The sequence below is a fragment of the Giraffa tippelskirchi genome, chromosome X (genome assembly GCF_054371585.1).
Source record: "Giraffa tippelskirchi isolate mGirTip1 chromosome X, T2T-mGirTip1v1.2.pri, whole genome shotgun sequence".
NCBI classification, from domain to species: domain Eukaryota; kingdom Metazoa; phylum Chordata; class Mammalia; order Artiodactyla; family Giraffidae; genus Giraffa; species Giraffa tippelskirchi.
Window position 1 is genome coordinate 99,575,977 of NC_137289.1, and position 19,098 is coordinate 99,595,074.

The window sequence follows — 19,098 nt, forward strand, 5'->3', positions numbered from 1 at the left end:
TTTCTTCTTGTTAGGATTTGTGTGGTATATAATTTTCTATCCTTTTCCTCTTCGACATTGTCATGCCTTTATACTTTAATTATATCTCTTGGGAATAGCATATAGCTGGACCTTTTAAGAGGTCTAATCTAATGATCTCTTTTTTAATGATGACTTTAGTCTGTTTACATTTATTGTGATATATTTTGACTTGTTTCTACCACCATACTTTTTAACCTCTATTTCCTACTACTACCTTTTTGATGCTTCATTTTTCTCTTTTTTTTTGCCTGCTTTTTTAGTTTTGAAATTTGTTTGTTTGCTTTTTTGATTAATTTTTTCCTCCCTACTCTTTGGAATTTGCCTATTTTTTTCCCATTCTTTCTGTGGTTATCCTTGAAATTTTACCATGCATGTTTAACTTACAAGGTTTAAAGTTGAACAGTATTTTAACCTCCCTCTTGAAGAATTCAGGAACCTTTTAAGCCTTCAACTCTAGTCATTCCTATCTTAACTACACGTTATTTTTTTTGAGTATGTTTGTTTGTTCCTTTTTCCCCCCTAGCCTCACTAATATAACATCATTAGTATATTTTACATAGATAGTATGTGTTCGGATTTACATGCATACATTCTTGCATCTCAGACATCATTCTGGGATCATTTTCCTTCATTGTGATTACAGTGTTTAACTGCTCTTACAGTACATGTCTGTTGGTGTTAAATTCTCCTAGTCTTTATTATATGTGAATTTATTTATTCTCATTCTTAAAAGATAGATTGTTATAGGTAATACTAGAAGTCCACTATCTGTCTAATTGCTATTTTTTTTCTTTTCTTGGGGGGTGGATATTCAGGGGATTCTGCAGTTTCATTCTATCAGTATTTACATATGTATTTCTTTTTTATTATTATACTTTGGAGATGTTCTTCATGCCTCTGGATTTATGTTTTTCATAATTTCTGGGAAATTCTCAGCCATTGTCTCTTCAAATATTGCCTATCTTCCATTCTTTCTATATTTTCTTTCTCAGAATTCAGTTGGTCATATTTTGGACCTCCTCATTCTATCTTCCATATCTCATAATGTCTCATTGATATTTTCTATTGTCTTGTCTTCCTGAACTTCATTCTAGGCAATTTCTTCAGCTATGTCTTTCAGCTTATTGATTCTCTCTTCAACTCTGTCTGATCTGATGTTTAATCTGTCCACTGAGTTTTTTATTTCAAGAATTATATTTTTCACTTATACAAACTTCATATATTTCACTTTCTAATCTTCCCAGTCATCCCTAATAGTTTCTTGTTGCTTGCTCATCTTTGTGATTGCATTTATTATTTTTTAAACATTTTATACAATTATTATTCAACCAGTAATCATTATTTGTCTAAGTATGGCATTGTAAATATTGTTCACATCCAACTACATAGTACAATTGGATTACATATCCTCTGTTGTATGCCTTTTTGTTTTCTTAGTAATTGGGTTCTTTTTTTCTTTTGCCTAGTGTTCTAATACCATTACTAGTTCTTCTCTGAAATTCTTTTTAAAGTTCATATCAGATCATGTCCCTCCTTTGCTCAAAATTCTCCCATAGCTCCCAGCTCCCTCAGAATAAAAGCCAAAGCCCTCAACATGGCCCCAAAGTCTTTACACAACCTGGTCCCCATCACCTCTCTGATCTTCCACTCTCCCCATCACTCACTGTTCTGCAACCACACTGTGTTCCTTAAGCGTGTCAAGTATCCCCCCCAAACTTCGGAACCTTTGTACTTGCTAGTCTCACATCTAGAATACTCTTCTTCCCAGATAATCTGATGACTTACCCACCCACTTCCAGTATGCTCAAATGTCACCTCCCTAGAGAAGCATTCCCTGACTGACTTATCTAAAATAGCCCCATTCATCAGCACTTTCTATCCCTTTATCCTCCTCTGTGTTATATTTTTCTACAAATCACTGATGACTACCTGATATATTATATTTATTTACTGTGATCAGTGTTTGTCTCCACAATAGACTATAAGCTCCACAAAGCAAGGACTCTTGTTTTGTCCATAGTTGTCTCTCTAGTGCTAAGAACAGTGCATAGTCATATTTAATAGACACTCAATAAATATTTATGGAATAAACTGAGTGAATTAATGAATTAATGTGGAGGATAGAGGGAGAAAATGCATTGAGAACTCAACTAGGCATGAAGGCCTTTCGTGCCATGCAAAGGAGCTTGAGTGTCATTGTTCAGAAGGATAGGGGCTGTAAAAAAGCAGTGAGGATAGCTCCTGGATTCTTTTGAGAAGCAAGTTCAGAGTTGATAGGGGAGTAACAAAACCCCATCTTTATGACTGGCTCTATACCCTGGGCTCTTGAAGGTGAACCAGCCTCTTTCTCAAACAGCCCTCAAACTGCTGTGTTGTCATGCCTACCTGTTTACTTGGTGAAAACCAAAGCCCTTGCTCTCCTTAGGCCTTTTGGTCCCAGCTAGGATCCTCCTTTCTCCAGCCTGTGAGAAACTGTTTCTTGGTCCTCAGGCCAAGCAGATCACCCCCATTAGACTTTTTCTGTAGTACTTAGGTTGGGAGTGGTGGTACAGCAGTTGGTATAAAGCCTGGAACACAGTAAGTGCTGTCATAATGGTGGACACTTCAGGGAGGTAAGTTTCAGTTCAGAAAATTTTTTCCATTGTAAAGGCTACAACAGGTTGTGAGGTTTTAATCCTGGCTTTTCCCCTAACCCCCTTGTGGGCCAGCATGGCTCCAGTGTTTCTGTCTACCCATGACTGTTTGGATACTAATTCTGTTTAATGTGTGGCCTACTCCCCTGGCTTTTTGTAACTCACTGATTTCATCAGAATGCTGTCAATACACACAGGTCCCTGTGCCATGCCCCTGGAGATACCCTCTCTGGGCCAACATTAGTTCATTAATCATTGTCACACTGATTTTAACCAGCCGACTAGTTATAAGTTCACTGGAGCAAAGTTGACAGGACACCTAGTACGTATCAGGCCTCCTGTCCCTCACTGAGGACACAGAGATGAACAGGTGTGTTCTCAGACACAGAACCATCATCTCAGGGCAGTGGTCAATGCAGTAATAGTGATGATACAAGAGACTGTGAGAGCCCCTATCGAACACACAACCCAACTCAGGGTACCAAGGAAGGTTTCTTGGAAGAGGTGGTATGTGAAATGACTCTAAAAAGATGAGTAGGAATCTTCTAGATGACTAGCAAGAGGAGAGGAAGGCAGTCCAGGCAAAAAGTACAGCATGGGCAAAGGCCCAAAGATAGGAAACAGTGTGCTGTACACCAACCTACCACTGTTCACTTTTTTTTCTATGAGATCATTCTAGGAGACCAAAATTCTGACATGAGGAGTTTGTGACCTCCCCTGACATGCTAATCTGTTAACTCCAGAAAAGTAATGAAAAGTTGGTTGGACACGACTGTCCTCAAACTTGTCCATACCAGCTTCCAACGTTCCTGTATTTCTTAAATAGATGATTGTGTTTATATTACCTGCTTCCTTTGTACCTCCCCTGGGGTTGGGGTCATTCCCACTGTCCTGGAGGTTACGGAGTCTCCCTCAACAACTTGTATAGAGATCTCGTGGAGAGGAGTTTTTCTGACTCCTAATACCAACCATGGCATAAAGAATATTCATCTTTCAGGGAATGGACAGGGCCTGCCTGCCTATCTTGTTCTCGGACATTAGGGTTAACCTCCTCTAGGATTAATTCATACCTCTAATAATCTAGGACAAGTTGCTTGTAGAGTCTGGCAAGCCCAATTTCAAAGTATGGAGCCCCCATGTCTTGGTTGTGTGACCTTAGCCATGTCACCTGTCCTCCTCAATTTGCTGCTGCTGCTGCTAAGTCGCTTCAGTTGTGTCCGACTCTGTGCGACCCCATAGATGACAGCCCACCAGGCTCCCCCGTCCCTGGGATTCTCCAGGCAAGAACACTGGAGTGGGTTGCCATTTCCTTCTCCAATGCATGAAAGTGAAAAGTGAAAGGAAAGTCGCTCAGTCGTGTCCAACTCCTAGCGGCCCCATGGACTGCAGCCTACCAGGCTCCTCCATCCATGGGATTTTCCAGGCAAGAGTACTGGAGTGGGGTGCCATTGCCTTATGAGTTGAGTACCCACCTTGAATAGTTGTGGGTGTTAAAGCATATGTGAGGTACTTGGCACTTGACCACCATTTATTGAACACCTACTATTACCAGTATTAAAGGGAGAATTGCCTAGTGGTTAAGAACATGAGCTGAAGATCCAGACCAACCTGCATTTGGATTAGAGCTCAACTACTTACAAACATTGGGACCTTGGTCAAGTTTCCTAACCTTTTTAAAAGCCTTAGTAAAATGAAGTTACTGCACCTACCTCGGAGTATGTTCTTGTAGCAGGGTATATATATATATTCGAGGTGGGAGCCTTCACAAGCCTTGGACCCCTCCCCAGCCTGCCCTCTCAAGAGACCCCCCCTCTCCTCAGGGGACCTACTTTTAGCTTCCCCCTCTCTCTAAGGCTAACGAAGAGGACTGAACTGACCCCTCAGAGCCACAGGGCTACCTTGTTATAGGAGCTTTCTAATGTTAATTGGCTCTTGCATTTCTGGAATGAATCCAACATTTTCATCTTATGTTAAATCATTTTTTACTCATCTTAGATTTGGTTTGCTAATAAATTCTTTAGGATTTTTGCACCTTTGGTCATCTACCATATTTGTCTGGTCAAAGTTATTAGAGGGCTCATCCAGTAAATAAATTAGTTGGTCCAGTTCATCTAAGTTCTCAAATTAATTGTATCCTCTTGTTGTGTAATTTCTGCTATATCTTTTATGTTGTTTGTATTATTTATTTGTGCCTTTTCTCTCTTTCTTGATTAATCCCTCCAGAGATTTTCTAGTGGTTAGTCTAGAAAATTTACCATAAATATTCAACGTAAAGTCTAAACAGTATCATACTGCTGCTACTGCTAAGTCACCTCAGTCGTGTCCAACTCTAATACAAAGGATTTTATCAAATACTAATGTCTCCCAATTTACATGTTATGTTTGTCTATTTTAGTTCTTTCTTTTCTAAGGAAGATATTAACATGTATACTAGATGGACATTAACAATATTATTTTGTGCAGTGTTTAAATAATTATTTACTCTTTTATTTGCTCACCCTCCTTCTTAAACCTCAGACCTCCTTTTGGGGGATAAATTTCCTTCTTGAAATACATACTTTAGAAGATCCTTTAGTGCAGATCTTTTCACAGAAGCTGTCTGAATCTCTATTTATCTGTAAATGCCTTTATTATATTTTATTCTTCTTGAAAGATAGGTTTTGCTGGGTCCCCAATTCTGAATTACCTCTTTTTCTCTTAACACTTATAAAATATTATGGCACTGTCTTCTGGTTTCCACTGTTGCTGTTGAGAAGTCTGTTGTCAGTTTACCTTTTTTTTCAGGTGTTCTTTTTCTCTGGCTGTTTTGAAGATCCTTCTTCGATTGTTGCTTAACTCTAAGGGCTTTTCATCGTTGTTGTTCTTTGAATGTTTCTTTGTATAGCTTCTTGATCTTGCTTCATGAGTGCAGTATTTTTTCTTGTCACTCTGAGGACATTAAATAATAGTATCTTTAAAAAAAAAGTGTTCTTTTCCTTGCATAGTTTTTGTTTCCAAGTATGTGTATTTGAGTATCAGTGAGAAACTTACTGGCTACCAGATGTGGCCAGAGGCATCACAGATACCAAAGACATAACATATTCTGAAGACTTAGAGTTTATATGATATTGAGGGAGGGGCTCCATTACTGTGCAAGCATGCGTCAGTGCCACAGTTGTCACTTGATAGCATGGTAGTGCAGTGTACTCTGAAGCCAGACTGCTTAGGTTCAAATCCTAGATCTGCCATTTCATAGCTGGACAAGTCATTTAACCTCTATATTCTTTAGTTTTATATTTTATAAAAATGTGGATACTAATAGTACTTACTTCACAGAGCTATTGAGGGTATTAAATGAGTAAATATATCTACTGTGTTTAGAATAGAAACTGGCAGGTAGTAAGCACTCTTAGAAACAAAAGCCATTCTCAAAAAACAGAAATTTGGGAATGTAGAGGAGTTATTTGAATACTTTAGGCTGTGGGATATCAAGTTCATTAGGCAGTCAGAATGGTTTAGGATTCTTCAGTGGGAAAATAGGAAGCAGGGTTTAAGGGTAAACCCCTCTTGAGAGGTGACCCACATTGGCTATTTCCTCATTGGACCAGAACAATACCAAATGGGGGAGCACTGATAGTGAGGATTAATCTAGGGTAAGTAAGTAAGTGTTAGTCGCTCAGTCGTGTCTGACTCTTTGTGACCCCATAGTCTGTAGCCCGCCAGATTCCTCTGTCCATGGAATTCTCCAGGCAAGAATATGGGAGTAGGTTGCCATTCTGTTCCCCAGGGGATCTTCCTGACCTAGGGATCTAGCCCGGGTCTCCTGCGTTGCAGGCAGCTTCCTTACTGTTTGAGCCACCAGGGGAGGCAATCTAGGGTAAGGGATTTCCTAAGCATTTAGTAATTCTCTTTTGGAACTAAGCTGTCAGGTACTGAGAGGCTTTTTAAAGGGTGTGATGGCTCTTCAGGTTGAGGACATGAGTCTGTTGGAAAGCAAGTTTACTGCCAGGAGTTGAATCACACTCTCAGAGGTAGGACTGACCACATCAGGAATGCTTTCAGTCTTTGTTCTAAATTCTCCTGGGCCCCCTCTGAGTTTAGGGTAATTCCCAGCCTTAGTAACTATCTCAGACACAATCTAGAGGATATGAACAGGAGGAGTGAGTCATACTGAAAATAAGTGCTTGGTGGGGAGGCATATTTGAGGAAAGTGTCAAAAGTGAAAGTTCAAGAAATGCAAAAATTGTAAACAAGATTTTATCCAGTCAAATCCAACAATATATTTTGAAAGATAACCAAGTGGAGTTTATCTCAGGAATGCAAGGCTGACTTAACATTAGAAAATCAGTCATTGCAATTCACCATGTTAACAACCCCCCTCCAAACCCCGTATGATTATTGCAATAAATGCAGAAAAACATTTGACAAAAACCAATATCCATTCCTGATTTAAAAAGAAAACCACTGGCAAACTAGGTATGTAAGGGAACCTCTCAACCTGACATGGAGCATTTACAAAAAATACACAGCTGACACTACGTTTAGTGGTGAAAGACTGAAAGTTTTACTCTCCAACATCAGAGACAACACAAGGATGTCTGGTTTCATCACTTCTGTTCAGCATTGTACTGGAGGTTCTTGCCAGTGCAATCAGATAAGAAAAGAAAAGAGAGAAAAGAAAAGGCAAGATGTTCAGATGGGAAAGGAGGAAGTTAAACTATATTTTTATAGTTATGTAAAAGTATATTTTTTATAGAAGATGATGTGACTATCTGTGTAGAAAATCCAATTGAATCTACCAAACAACAACAACAAACTACTAGAACTAATAATTCCCCAAGTTGCAAGATACAAGATCAATATACACAAAACAATTGTATATACCAACTGTATATAGCAGTGAACAATTGGACATAGAACTTTTTAAAATTTCAGCAGAATAACATCTAAAAATATGAATTAGGAATATATCTGACAGAAAGACCTGTACACCTATATTGCTGAAAGAAGACCAAATTAAATGGAAAGATACACCTTGTTCATGGGTCAGAAAACTAAGAATTGTTACGATGTCCATTCTTCCCAAACCAATTTGTACATTCAACATAATCCATATAAAAGTCTCAGCAGGCTTTTTTTTTTGCAGAATTGGACAAGGTGATCTTAAAATTCATATGGAGGGACTTCCCTGGTGGCCCATGATTAAGACTTTCCACTGCAGGGGGCACAGATTTGATCCCTGGTCAGGGAACTAAGATCCTGCATGGCATGCAGCCAAAAATTTTTTTTTTTAATTTTTTAAATTAAATTCGTATAGTAATATAAAGGCACTGCAGAACCTGAAACAGTACAGAAGCTTTGGTTAGGGTCCAGCCTTCCTACAGGATCAGTGCTGTCAATAGAGCCACCATAGGAAAAACAGCAGAGGGGCCTCCACAGAATACAAACAAGCTATTTGCTGAAGTAGAAAACTGAAAAAACTAACAGGCATAAGAAAAGATGTGCAAATGCATTGGTTATCATTAAAAAAAAGTACAAAATGAAATTATGAGATTTCACTTTAGATCTCATAGATGGCCAAATTTTAGAAAGCTCAATCATGCCAATTGTGGTGCTAGAGAAGACTCTTGAGAGTCCCTTGGACAGCAAGGAGATCAAACCAGTCAATCCTAAAGGAAATCAACCCTAAATATTCATTGGAAGGACTGATGGTGAAGCTGAAGCTCCAATATTTTGGCCACCTGATGTGAAGAGCCAATTCACTGGAAAAGACCCTGATGCTGGGAAAGATTGAGGGCAAGAGGAGAAGGGGGCAACAGGATAAGGTGGTTGGATGGCATCACTGACTCAATGGACATGAGTTTGAGCAAACTCAGGGAGATAGTGAAGGACAGGGAAGCCTGGCATGCTGCAGTCCATGGGGTCACATAGTTGGACACAGCTTGGTGACTGAACAACAATCATGCCATGTCCTGTAATAGGGATGTGAGGTTAAGGACCCTCATGCACTTCTAGTGATAGAAGGGACTTGGGCAGCCATCCCAGAGATGAATGTGGCAATACATAATCCAGTCAATATCCTCATGTGCCACCTGAAGAAATTCTCACACAGATCCATAACAGGTCAGGTAGGAGAATGTTTCTTATAGTGTGATTTGCAACAGTGGGGAGTTGGGGTCGTTCGGGCTGTCACCAGGGGATACACTCCATAGTTGGCCTTTCAGCAGTTAGATCAGTGAGTTAGACATACACAGAGCAATACTGGTGATCTTCAACACATAGCACTGGATGAAAAATAAGTAAGCCATAAAACAAAACACTATTCTCATAAGTTACAAATGCATGCATGTATATACCAAATATACATCTTAAAAGAACTCAAAAGGGTATATGTATGTGGTATGTGTTAGTCGCTCAGTCGTGTCCAACTCTTTGCGACCCCATGGACTGTACCCTGCTAGGCTCCTCTATCCATGGAATTCTCCAGGCAAGAATACTGGAGTAAGTTGCCATTTCCTTCTCCAGGAGATCTTCGCGACCCTGGGATCGAACCTGGGTCTCCTGCATTGCAGGCAGATTCTTATCATCTGAGCCACCAGGGAAGCCCCTTTAAAGGATATAAGTTAAACACATTCAAAGAGATGTCTGTGAGACAGGATTTGGCATGGAACAGGAGTATGGATAATAGGGAATAAACAAAACAAGCAAGGGAGAAAGGAAAAAATAAACAGAAAGCACGTATTCCTTTGTCTTAGTTCACCTACTCTCTGTAGTGTTCATCCTTTAGCATCTGCTCTTCACTAAGGAGGAAACAGCCCCACCTGTCCTCTGTTAACCTGGGCACAGAATGCCTAGGGGAACCTGACTCAGAGTATCTGTACTTTTTCTGTGCTAATTTGACCACATGCTGCCGAAGCTCCTGCACATCCTCCCTCCAAGCACTGCACAGCCTGAATCAGATGTGGACATACATTCCACCAAACAGAAGTTATCTGCTGTCTTCTCCTCTTGCCCATGCTGGGAAGTGGGGGCAGGTCACGGGGAGATGAGAAGTAGAAAAGTTAGAGGGGCCCACTTCCTGTCAAAACATATTGTTGCCAGACAACTAATTTTTCTGGTCTGCACAGCAGCCTGCTGGTGCCCTGACTATGGTGAGCCATGTGTGTTTCCCTGGACTCACATGTGACCTTACCCTCTGACCTTCCCAGACTTAGCTCTCATAAACTCTTAGGGAAGCTGAAGCCAGACTATGACTAAGAGACTCTGTTCAGCTTACCCGCTTTTGGGCATCTTCACCCAACAGTAACTTCCGTAACCAGCTAGGTGTGTGCTGGCCACAACCGTTTTCAAAACAAAACAATATATTGTCTAGGGCAAAACTTTCAAGGAAAGCAAGAGAACGAGAACATAAAGGTCAAGATTATGGTTTACTTGGGGGAAGGAAGATACAAAGCGGCTTCTAAAATACTGTGAAGTTCCACTTCTGAATCTTGGATATTTTATTACTCTTCCTTAAACTGTACAATGGCTTCCCTGGTGGCTCAGTGGTAAAGGATACACCTGCCAGTGCAGGAGACCCAGGTTTGATCCCTGAGTCAGAAAGATCACCTGGAAGAGGAAATGGAAACCCACTCCAGTAGTCTTGCCTGGAAAATCTCATGGACAGAGGAGCCTGGCGGACTACAGTCCATGAGGTCGCAAAGAGTCGGACACGACTTAGCAACTAAACAACACAACAAACAGTACAAATAAGTTTTAGAAACTTTTCTATATGTTGAATGCAGTTAAAATTTTTTGAAGAGACACAGTTTTCAACCCTAATAACATTTACACCTGACAGAACACATAGAATCAAAGAGAATCATAATAAACACATTAGAATATCTGCCTATGGAGGCAGAAGGTTGGAAATGTAAATGGAGAATGAAGAGAAAATGGGATGCATGAATAAATAAATAAAAAGACATCCAGTCTAGTGGTCAAAGATAATTACAGTTTCCTTTACCTTCTGCCCCTGAATATTGAATATGATAAAGCAGCTGGGCCTTACAAATTTCTTCAAAATCAACAGGTGCAAAGTCAAATCACATGAAGATTATTATAATAAAGGGTTGCTACAGAAGGTTTCCCAAAGCAGAAGATTTTGAAGGCCCCTCTGAGTGGTCATCTCTCCAAGGTTTGATTTGTGGACTCCTGCCCAGTGTTCCTGAAAGATTCCAGTGCAACCCTTGGTGCATCAGCCCATTTCACAATAAAACTCAAAAACCAGTGGAGAAAGCAAGAGATTAAAGTCATGTTCCTATAAGAGCAAAAGAGGGAAAAGAAATTGCCTCTATAGTTTTAAAAACAAGGAACAAAACCTGGCAGTTGGGAAAATGAGTGCTGTGTAAACCTCAGCCATCCTCAGCCTGGAGAAGAATCATGAGGGTAACACCGAGTCTACTCAGCTCACTCCTGGCCACAATATCTCATTTTGGCTCCCAATCCTAGCATCCCCATCTCACTGATGGGCAAATCCACATTTCCCCCTCAATATTAAGGCCACCTGTTCCACCTAATCTCCCCATGCTTAGTTTGCTCATTAAACTTATTGTTTGCTGGAGTTGAAATTGAGATAAAGCCAATTATCCCTAATCTTATGAAATGGCTCCCTATTACTGTGTTATGTGCCTTCCTGCCTTAACCCGTGTGTCTACTAACATATCGACTAGAAATATTCCTTGCAGACTTCTCTAGTGGTACAGCGGATAAGAATCCACCTGCCAGTGCAGGGAACACGAGTTCAATCCCTGATCTGGGAAAATTCCACATGCCGTGGAGCAACTAAGCCCGCAAGCTGCAACTACTGAGCCTGCCACAAATAGAGAGTGCGTGCACCACAACAAAAGGTCTTGCATGCTGCAACTAAGACTCAATGTGGTCAGATAAATCTTTTTTAAAAAAAATTACACAGCGTATAAATTACCTTTCTGTCCCAAAGAGCCTGTCATCAGTGTTCTCCTCAAACATGGCATCTTATTTTTCTGTTGAACTTTTTATTTTGTATTGGGATATAGCCGATTAACGATGTTGTGGTAGTTTCAGGTGAACAGCGAAGGGACTCAGCCATAGATATACATGTATCCATTCTCCCCCAGCCCACCCCCATCAATCCAGGCTCATGGCATCTTTTTTAAAATTATAGTTGATTTACAGTGTTGTGTTAATTTCTGCTGTACAGCAAAGTGATTCAGATACATATATGTATGTTGTTGTTCAGTCACCAGGTGTGTCCAACTCCTCAAGACCCCATGGACTGCAGCACACCAGGCTTCCTTGTCCGTTACTATCTCCTGGAGTTTGCCCAAGTTCATGTCCATTGAATCGGTGATGCTATCCAACCATCTCATCCATATGTGTGTGTGTATATATATATATATATATATATATATACACACACATTCTTTTTAAAATATTCTTTTCCATTATGGTTTATCATAGGATAATGAGTATAGTTCCCTGTGCTGTACAGTAGGACCTTTTTATTATCCACTCAAACATGGCATCTTAATACCAACTCAGAATCTATGCAATAGCCTTGTCCTCCTGGTAAGAAAGGCAGTTTATTCCTAAGAGCCAACAGGTCTGCCACCACGTTCCAGACCCACACCACTTTAATGAATATGTCACCCCTTTCATCTCAGAGTTCTGAACCCACCTCATTTTCTCCATGAATCTATCTCAGACTCATTTGAGATTGATCTGAGCATCTCTTTGTTTCTCTTGTTTCAGGACACTCCAGTTCCCCAAAACTGCCTTCACCCATCATCAACAACTAATAACTTGGACTGTCCCTTCCCAGGCCCCAGCATCTGTGAGGAAACTAGACTGTTCTGTCAGTCCTCGATATGCCTCAGTGTCATCTGAGAGCAGGAAGTCTCAGCTCATCAGACCCAATGTGCCTTCTACTTTCCTGAAATGAAATTTGCTACTAATGGAACCCACCTACACAGTTCTTAAAAATCAAGATAATGCACTTAACTTCAACATAAAAGGAATATATCAAATGATTTTGTGCATCAATTGAACTAATCTTATGGTTAATTCAATTGATGCAGAAAAATCTAAAGTCTTTTGTCCTTTAGACCATTTATATGGTAATGTTTGATGTTCCAGGAGTAAACTCTACCTGGTAATAATATATGTTTTTGAATACACTGTTAATGTCTGTTAGCTAACATTTTATTGGGAATTTTCATTTCATAAATGAAACAGCCCTAGAATTTTCTTTTCATGGGTTCTTGTTATCTGATTTTTCAATCTAGGTTGCTCTAAGCTCAAAAAATTAAATGGATAAGTTCACTCTTTTGTTATTATGCATAAGATCAGAAACTTGAAAGTTTGCTACAACTCACCTACAAAATCAAGTAATGTTTTGAAGGAGGAGAGTTCCTTGACTACCACTTTGGTTTCCTTAATACTCACTGCCCTATTCAAGACCTCACTTTTGTGTCTATTTTAACATGTTATATTTTTCTTGGAATGTATCCTTTTCATCCAGGTTTTCAAATTCATTGGCATATCATTCATCATTCTTCTTTTACAAGAATTTCATTCTACATCTTGTTTTTGTAATTTTCTCCCCCAACTCCCTTTTTTTATTACTCTTTTCAGAGGTTTGTCTCCCTTGTGAATCTTTTCGAAGACATTGTCTGTTGTTCTCTATGGCATTTATTTCTGCCTTATCATTGTTTCTTTCTTATTTCTTTGAATTCGGTAATATAAACTGTGGCATTAGCACAAAAATGGAAAAGTAGACCAATAGAACAGCATAAATGCAGACCTGTGGATATAAAGGAACCTAGTGTATAACAGATCAATGGAAAAAGGACAGTTGCTTTGTTGAAGGTGTTTAAAAACCTGACTCATGACTTGGAGAAAATAAAAACAGACCCCTACCTCATACCACATACAAAAAAATGGACTCTAGATAGAGGACCTAAATGTGAAAGATAAAACTGTAATGTTAATAAGAGAAATTATAGGAGGATATCTTTGTGACCTAGGGGCTTAGAATGACTTATTAGATAAAAGTGCAAGACTATAATTCATATGGTAAAGAGTTGATTTATTTGATTACATCAAATTAAAGGATTTGTGCTTGATGAAAGACTATGGACAAAAGTAAAAGATAATCTACAGATTGGGAGAAGATATTTGCAATGTCTAAATCAACAAAGGATTTAATATCTAGAACATCCAAGGACTTCCTGTGAATCAACAAAAACAAACACCACCACTAGTTGGGCAAAGCACAGAATAGACAGTTTACCGAAGAAGAAATTTGAAAAGCCAAGAGCGTATATGATGAGGTATTCAAGATAATTGGAAATCTGAGAAGTTAACATAACAGTGAGATCTGACTTTACATTTATGAGACTGACAAAATTAGAAAACAGGATAATGCCCAGTGCTGATGAAGCTGTAAGAACCTACAAACCCACCTGCATGGCTGCTGGGAGTGTAGACTTGGGCAGCCATTCTGAAGGGCTGTCTGCAGTACCTTGCCAAATGAAATATGCATATACTATATGACCAACAGTTCTGCTCCTGGGTATAATAAATCTTATGGATACACAGATATACAAGGGGACATATGTGAGGGTGTTCATCACAGCATTAAGCCCAAAAAGAAAAGGCAAAAAAACCTAAATGTATTTCTCCTCAAGTAGCTTCCACGGGCAAAAATACAAGCCTTCACTCTTCAAAAGTGGATTTTCTCAGCCCATGTGCCCAAGAACCCTATACTGCCACAAATCATTTCTAAAGATGGGAATTATTGATAGATGTAACTTTTAAAATAATGTTAAAAATAATGTATGCAGTCAAGAAGCAACAGTTAGAATTGGACATGGAACGACAGACTGGTTCCAAATCAAGAAAGGAGTATGTGAAGGCTGTATATTGTCACCCTGCTTATTTAACTTACATGCAGAGTACATCATGTGAAATGATGCCAGGCTGGATGAAGCACAAACTGGAATGAAGATTGCCAGGAGAAATATCAATAACCTCAGATATGCAGATGACACCACCCTTATGGCAGAAAGTGAAGAAGAACTAAAGAGCCTCTTGATGAAAGTGAAAGACGACAGTGAAAAAGTTGGCTTAAAACTCAGCATTCAGGAAACTAAGATCATGGCATCCAGTCCCATCACTTCATGGCAAATAGATGGGGAAATAATGGAAACAGTGAGAGATTTTATTTTGGGGGGCTCCAAAATCACTGCAGATGGTGACTGCAGCCATGAAATCAAAAGACACTTGCTCCTTGGAAGAAAAGCTATGACCAACCTAGACAGCATATTAAAAAGCAGAGACATTACTTTGTCACCAGAAGTCCATCTAGTCAAAGCTATGGTTTTTCCATTAGTCATGTATGGATGTGAGAGTTGGACTATAAAGGAAGCTGAGCTCTGAAGAATTGATGCTTTTGAACTGTGATGTTTTGAACAGCATTTGAACAGAGCTGCTCTCTGATGGCGGGAGCTATACATGAAGTCCTTCCTGGCAGCATGATAAACATGGGCTCTAGAAGTTCAAAGAGAAAACCATGAGAGTACTGTACTGTTCAAATATAGTTTCAAAATTTTTAAAAACCAATTTTAAAAACCAGTTGTAGGGACTTCCCTGGTGGTCCAGCAGTTAAGAATCCGTCTGCCAATACTGGGGACATGGGTTGGATCCCTGCTTCAGGAAGATCCCACATGCTGTGGAGCAGCTAAGCCTGTGTGCCACAACCACTGAGCCCTCACACTGCAACTACTGAAGCCCTCGTGCCCTAAAGCCTGTGCTCATCTACAGGAGAAGCCATCGCAATGAGAAGCCCATCACAGCTAGAGAGAAGGCCCTGCTCTCCGCAACTAGAGAAAGCCTGAGCACAGCAACAAAGACCCAGAACAACCATAAATAAAAATGTCCTAAAAAACCTCAAACATCAGATAAACAGTTGTAAATGTTTGTTAGAGGTATTTTTTAAAATATTTGTCATTATTTTTAAAGTTACAGCTATCAAAATTTTTATTTTGCTTACAACTCATTGAACATGTAGTCATGTAACCGAAAAAAGGTGACTTGATAGTGAGAGGGTAACAGGCAGGAAGGCCAGGTGTCTCCAAATGGAGGAAATAGGCTGCAAGCATCAGACATTTTTTATCTCTCTCTTAAGCGGCAGGAGGAATCAAACAAGTGTTAGATTTTTCCCCTTCTCTCAATCAGTTCAGTCACTGAGTCGTGTCTGACTCTTTGCAACCCCATGAACTGCAGCACGCCAGGCTTCCCTGTCCGTCACCAACTTCCAGAGCTTGCTCAAACTCATGTCCATTGAGTCGGTGATGCCATCCAACCATCTCATCCTCTGTCGTCCCCTTCTCCTCCCACCTTCAATCTTTCCCAACATCAGGGTCTTTTCCAATGAGTCAGTTCTTCGCATCAGGTGGCCAAAATATTGGAGTTTCAGCTTCAGCATCAGTCCTTCCAATGAATATTCAGGACTGATTTCCTTTAGAATTGACTGGTTGGACATGAAAAGATGCTCGACATCACTCATTATTAGAGAAATGCAAATCAAAACCACAATGAGGTACCATTTCACGCCCGTCAGAATGGCTGCTATCCAAAAGTCTACAAGCAATAAATGCTGGAGAGGGTGTGGAGAAAAGGGAACCCTCTTACACTGCTGGTGGGAATGCCAACTAGTACAGCCATTGTGGAGATTCCTTAAAAACTGGAAATAGAACTGCCATATGACCCAGCAATCCCAATGCTGGGCATACACACTGAGGAAACCAGAATTGAAAGAGACACGTGTACCCCAGTGTTCATCGCAGCACTGTTTACAATAGCCAGGACATGGAAGCAACCTAGATGTCCATCAGCAGACGAATGGATAAGGAAGCTGTGGTACATATACACAATGGAATATTACTCAGCCATTAAAAAGAATACATTTGAATCAGTTCTATTGAGATGGATGAAACTGGAGCCCATTATACAGAGTGAAGTAAGCCAGAAAGAAAAGCACCAATACAGTATACTAAAGCATATATATGGAATTTGAAAGATGGTAACAATAACCCTATATGCGAGATAAAATAAGAGACACAGATGCATAGAACAGTCTTATAGACTCTGAGGGAGAAGGTGAGGGTGGGACGTTCTGAGAGAATAGCATTGAAACATGTATATTATCATATGTGAAACAGAACACCATTCCAGGTTCGATGCATGAGACAAATGCTCAGGGCTGGGGCAATGGGACGACCCAGAGGGATGGGATAGGGAGGGAGGTGGGGGGGGTTCAGGATGGGGAACACATGTAAACCCATGGCTGATTCATGTCAATGTATGGCAAAAACCACTACAATATTGTAAAGTAATTAGCCCCCAACTAAAATAAGAAATAAGTAATTAGCCCCCAACTAAAATAAGAAAAAAAAAAAAGAATTGACTGGTTGGATCTCCTTGCAGTCAAGAGTCTTCTTCATAGGCTGCCCTATGAAACACTCCTCTGACCTTCTCTCAGAATCATTCCACTTAATATGATTTTTACTTTGCTCCTGCTCCTCAAGATACTTTGTTTTGTGTGCATATGTATAATATTTCAATTTTTATTAGATTCAGGGTTTTTTTACAATTTTTTTCTAATAATATAGAAGTTATCTTTGTTATCAGAATCATCAGCATCTATTAGTATGTGCTGCTTTAAGGAATATCATTGATTTTATTTTCTCAGTTGTTGTTTCTGCATGCTCTCTTTCCTTCCTTTCTCCCTCCCTTCTTTCATTCTTTATTTCTCTCTACTTTCTATCTGTCACTCTCCGCAATTTCTCTTTCCCCCATCTCTTTGTATTATTGGATTTTGATGTTAACAGTGAACCATATGCTGATTTTTGATGGAATTTTATTCTGAGTTATCTTCTACTTTTAGAAAAATATGAAAACGTAATAATGGTATCATATAATTAAGTCAGAGTGGGCTGTTTATAGGCCTTTGCCACTTTAAAGGGCTTCCCAAGTGGCGCCAGTGGTAAAGAACCCACCTGCCAAGAGACAGAAGAGACACGGGTTCGATCCCTGGTTTGGGAAGATCCTCTGGAGGAGGAAATGGCAACCCACTCCAGCATTCTTGCCTGGAGAATCCCATGGACAGAGAAGCCTGACGGGCTACAGTCCATGGGGTCACCAGTAGTTGGACACAACTGAAGCAACTTAGCATGCACGCCACTTTAAAAACACTGTTATTCAAAATATGTTCATTATGTGAGTATAATATTTATTTTGAATATTTAGAATTTTTAGAATTTTCATTATCAAATTAACCAGAAATTAATATTTCATTTACCATATGTAGACTTTTAAGTGTTCGTGAAGTTCATTTTAAGTATTCTTAATGCATCCTAATATTAAATATCAATTTTGAGAACCTTACATATAGATTTAATTTATAAAAAAATATTTGTTTCCAAATCTGTATTAGGGTTCTCTAGAGAAACAAAACCAATAGATCTAAAGAATTAGGTCACACAGTTATGGAGGCTAACAAGCCCCAAGATCTGTAGGGTGAGTGGGCAAGCAGGAAGAGCCAGTGTTTCATTTTAAATTGAAAAGCAGAAAAAAGCTTGATGTTCCAGTTCAAAGACAGTCAAGCATAAAGAATTCTCCCTTATTCTGGGGAAAATCTGACTTTTTGTTCTATTCAGGCCTTCAACAGATTGGATGGGGCCCACACCCATTGGGGAGGGCAATCTGCTTTACTCAGTTTACCAATTCACATGTTAATCTCATCCCTAAGGACCCTCACAGGAACACCCAGGATAATGTTTGGCCAAATAGCTGGCAGTCTGTGACCCAGTCAAGTTGACACATAGAATTAACCATCACAAGTTTACCCTCTGTCAACCTGACACTCATAGGCATCTCCTTAAATTATACTTAATTTCCAAATGAAGATAATACAAAGGTTATCCTTCCACTTAACATGATACAGCTGTCCTGTGTACAGCAAAAATGAATTAACCCCTTCCCCAGAAGAGGAGGTGAACGGGGTCCAACTCTTTGTGACCCCTTGGACTATAGTCCACCAGGCTCCTCTGTCCATGGGGATTCTCCAGGCAAGAATACTAGAGTGGGTTGCCATGCCCTCCTCCAGGGGATCGTCCCAACCCAGGTCTCCCACATTGCAGGCGGATTCTTCACCGTCTGAGCCACCAGGGAAGCCCATAAAGAAACACTAGTCATAACAATTATGGTCCTCATTTCGGTAAATGACCATATCATGGGTGCTATTTATAACCACCTTCTTCCACTACCCATTCCGTATTTCCTTTGCCTTTAGCAAGCACCTCAGCTGGTTGTTCTTATCCAGTGGAGTGACACAGTCCCTCGTTCCTGAAGGATCTGGACCATTATTAATCCTACCTGAAAT

The 19,098-nt window shown here is 39.9% G+C and overlaps 1 long non-coding RNA gene across 1 annotated transcript in view; it reads left to right on the forward strand.

Moving 5' to 3' along the window:
* LOC145536850 (uncharacterized) overlaps positions 1-17,074 on the forward strand; it is a 37,157-nt gene extending 20,083 nt beyond the window's left edge. Inside the window, exon 3 of the long non-coding RNA XR_014076052.1 lies at positions 12,405-17,074. This is a non-coding gene — a long non-coding RNA (uncharacterized LOC145536850). The remainder of the gene's footprint in view (positions 1-12,404) is intronic.
* Positions 17,075-19,098: the final 2,024 nt, after the last annotated feature.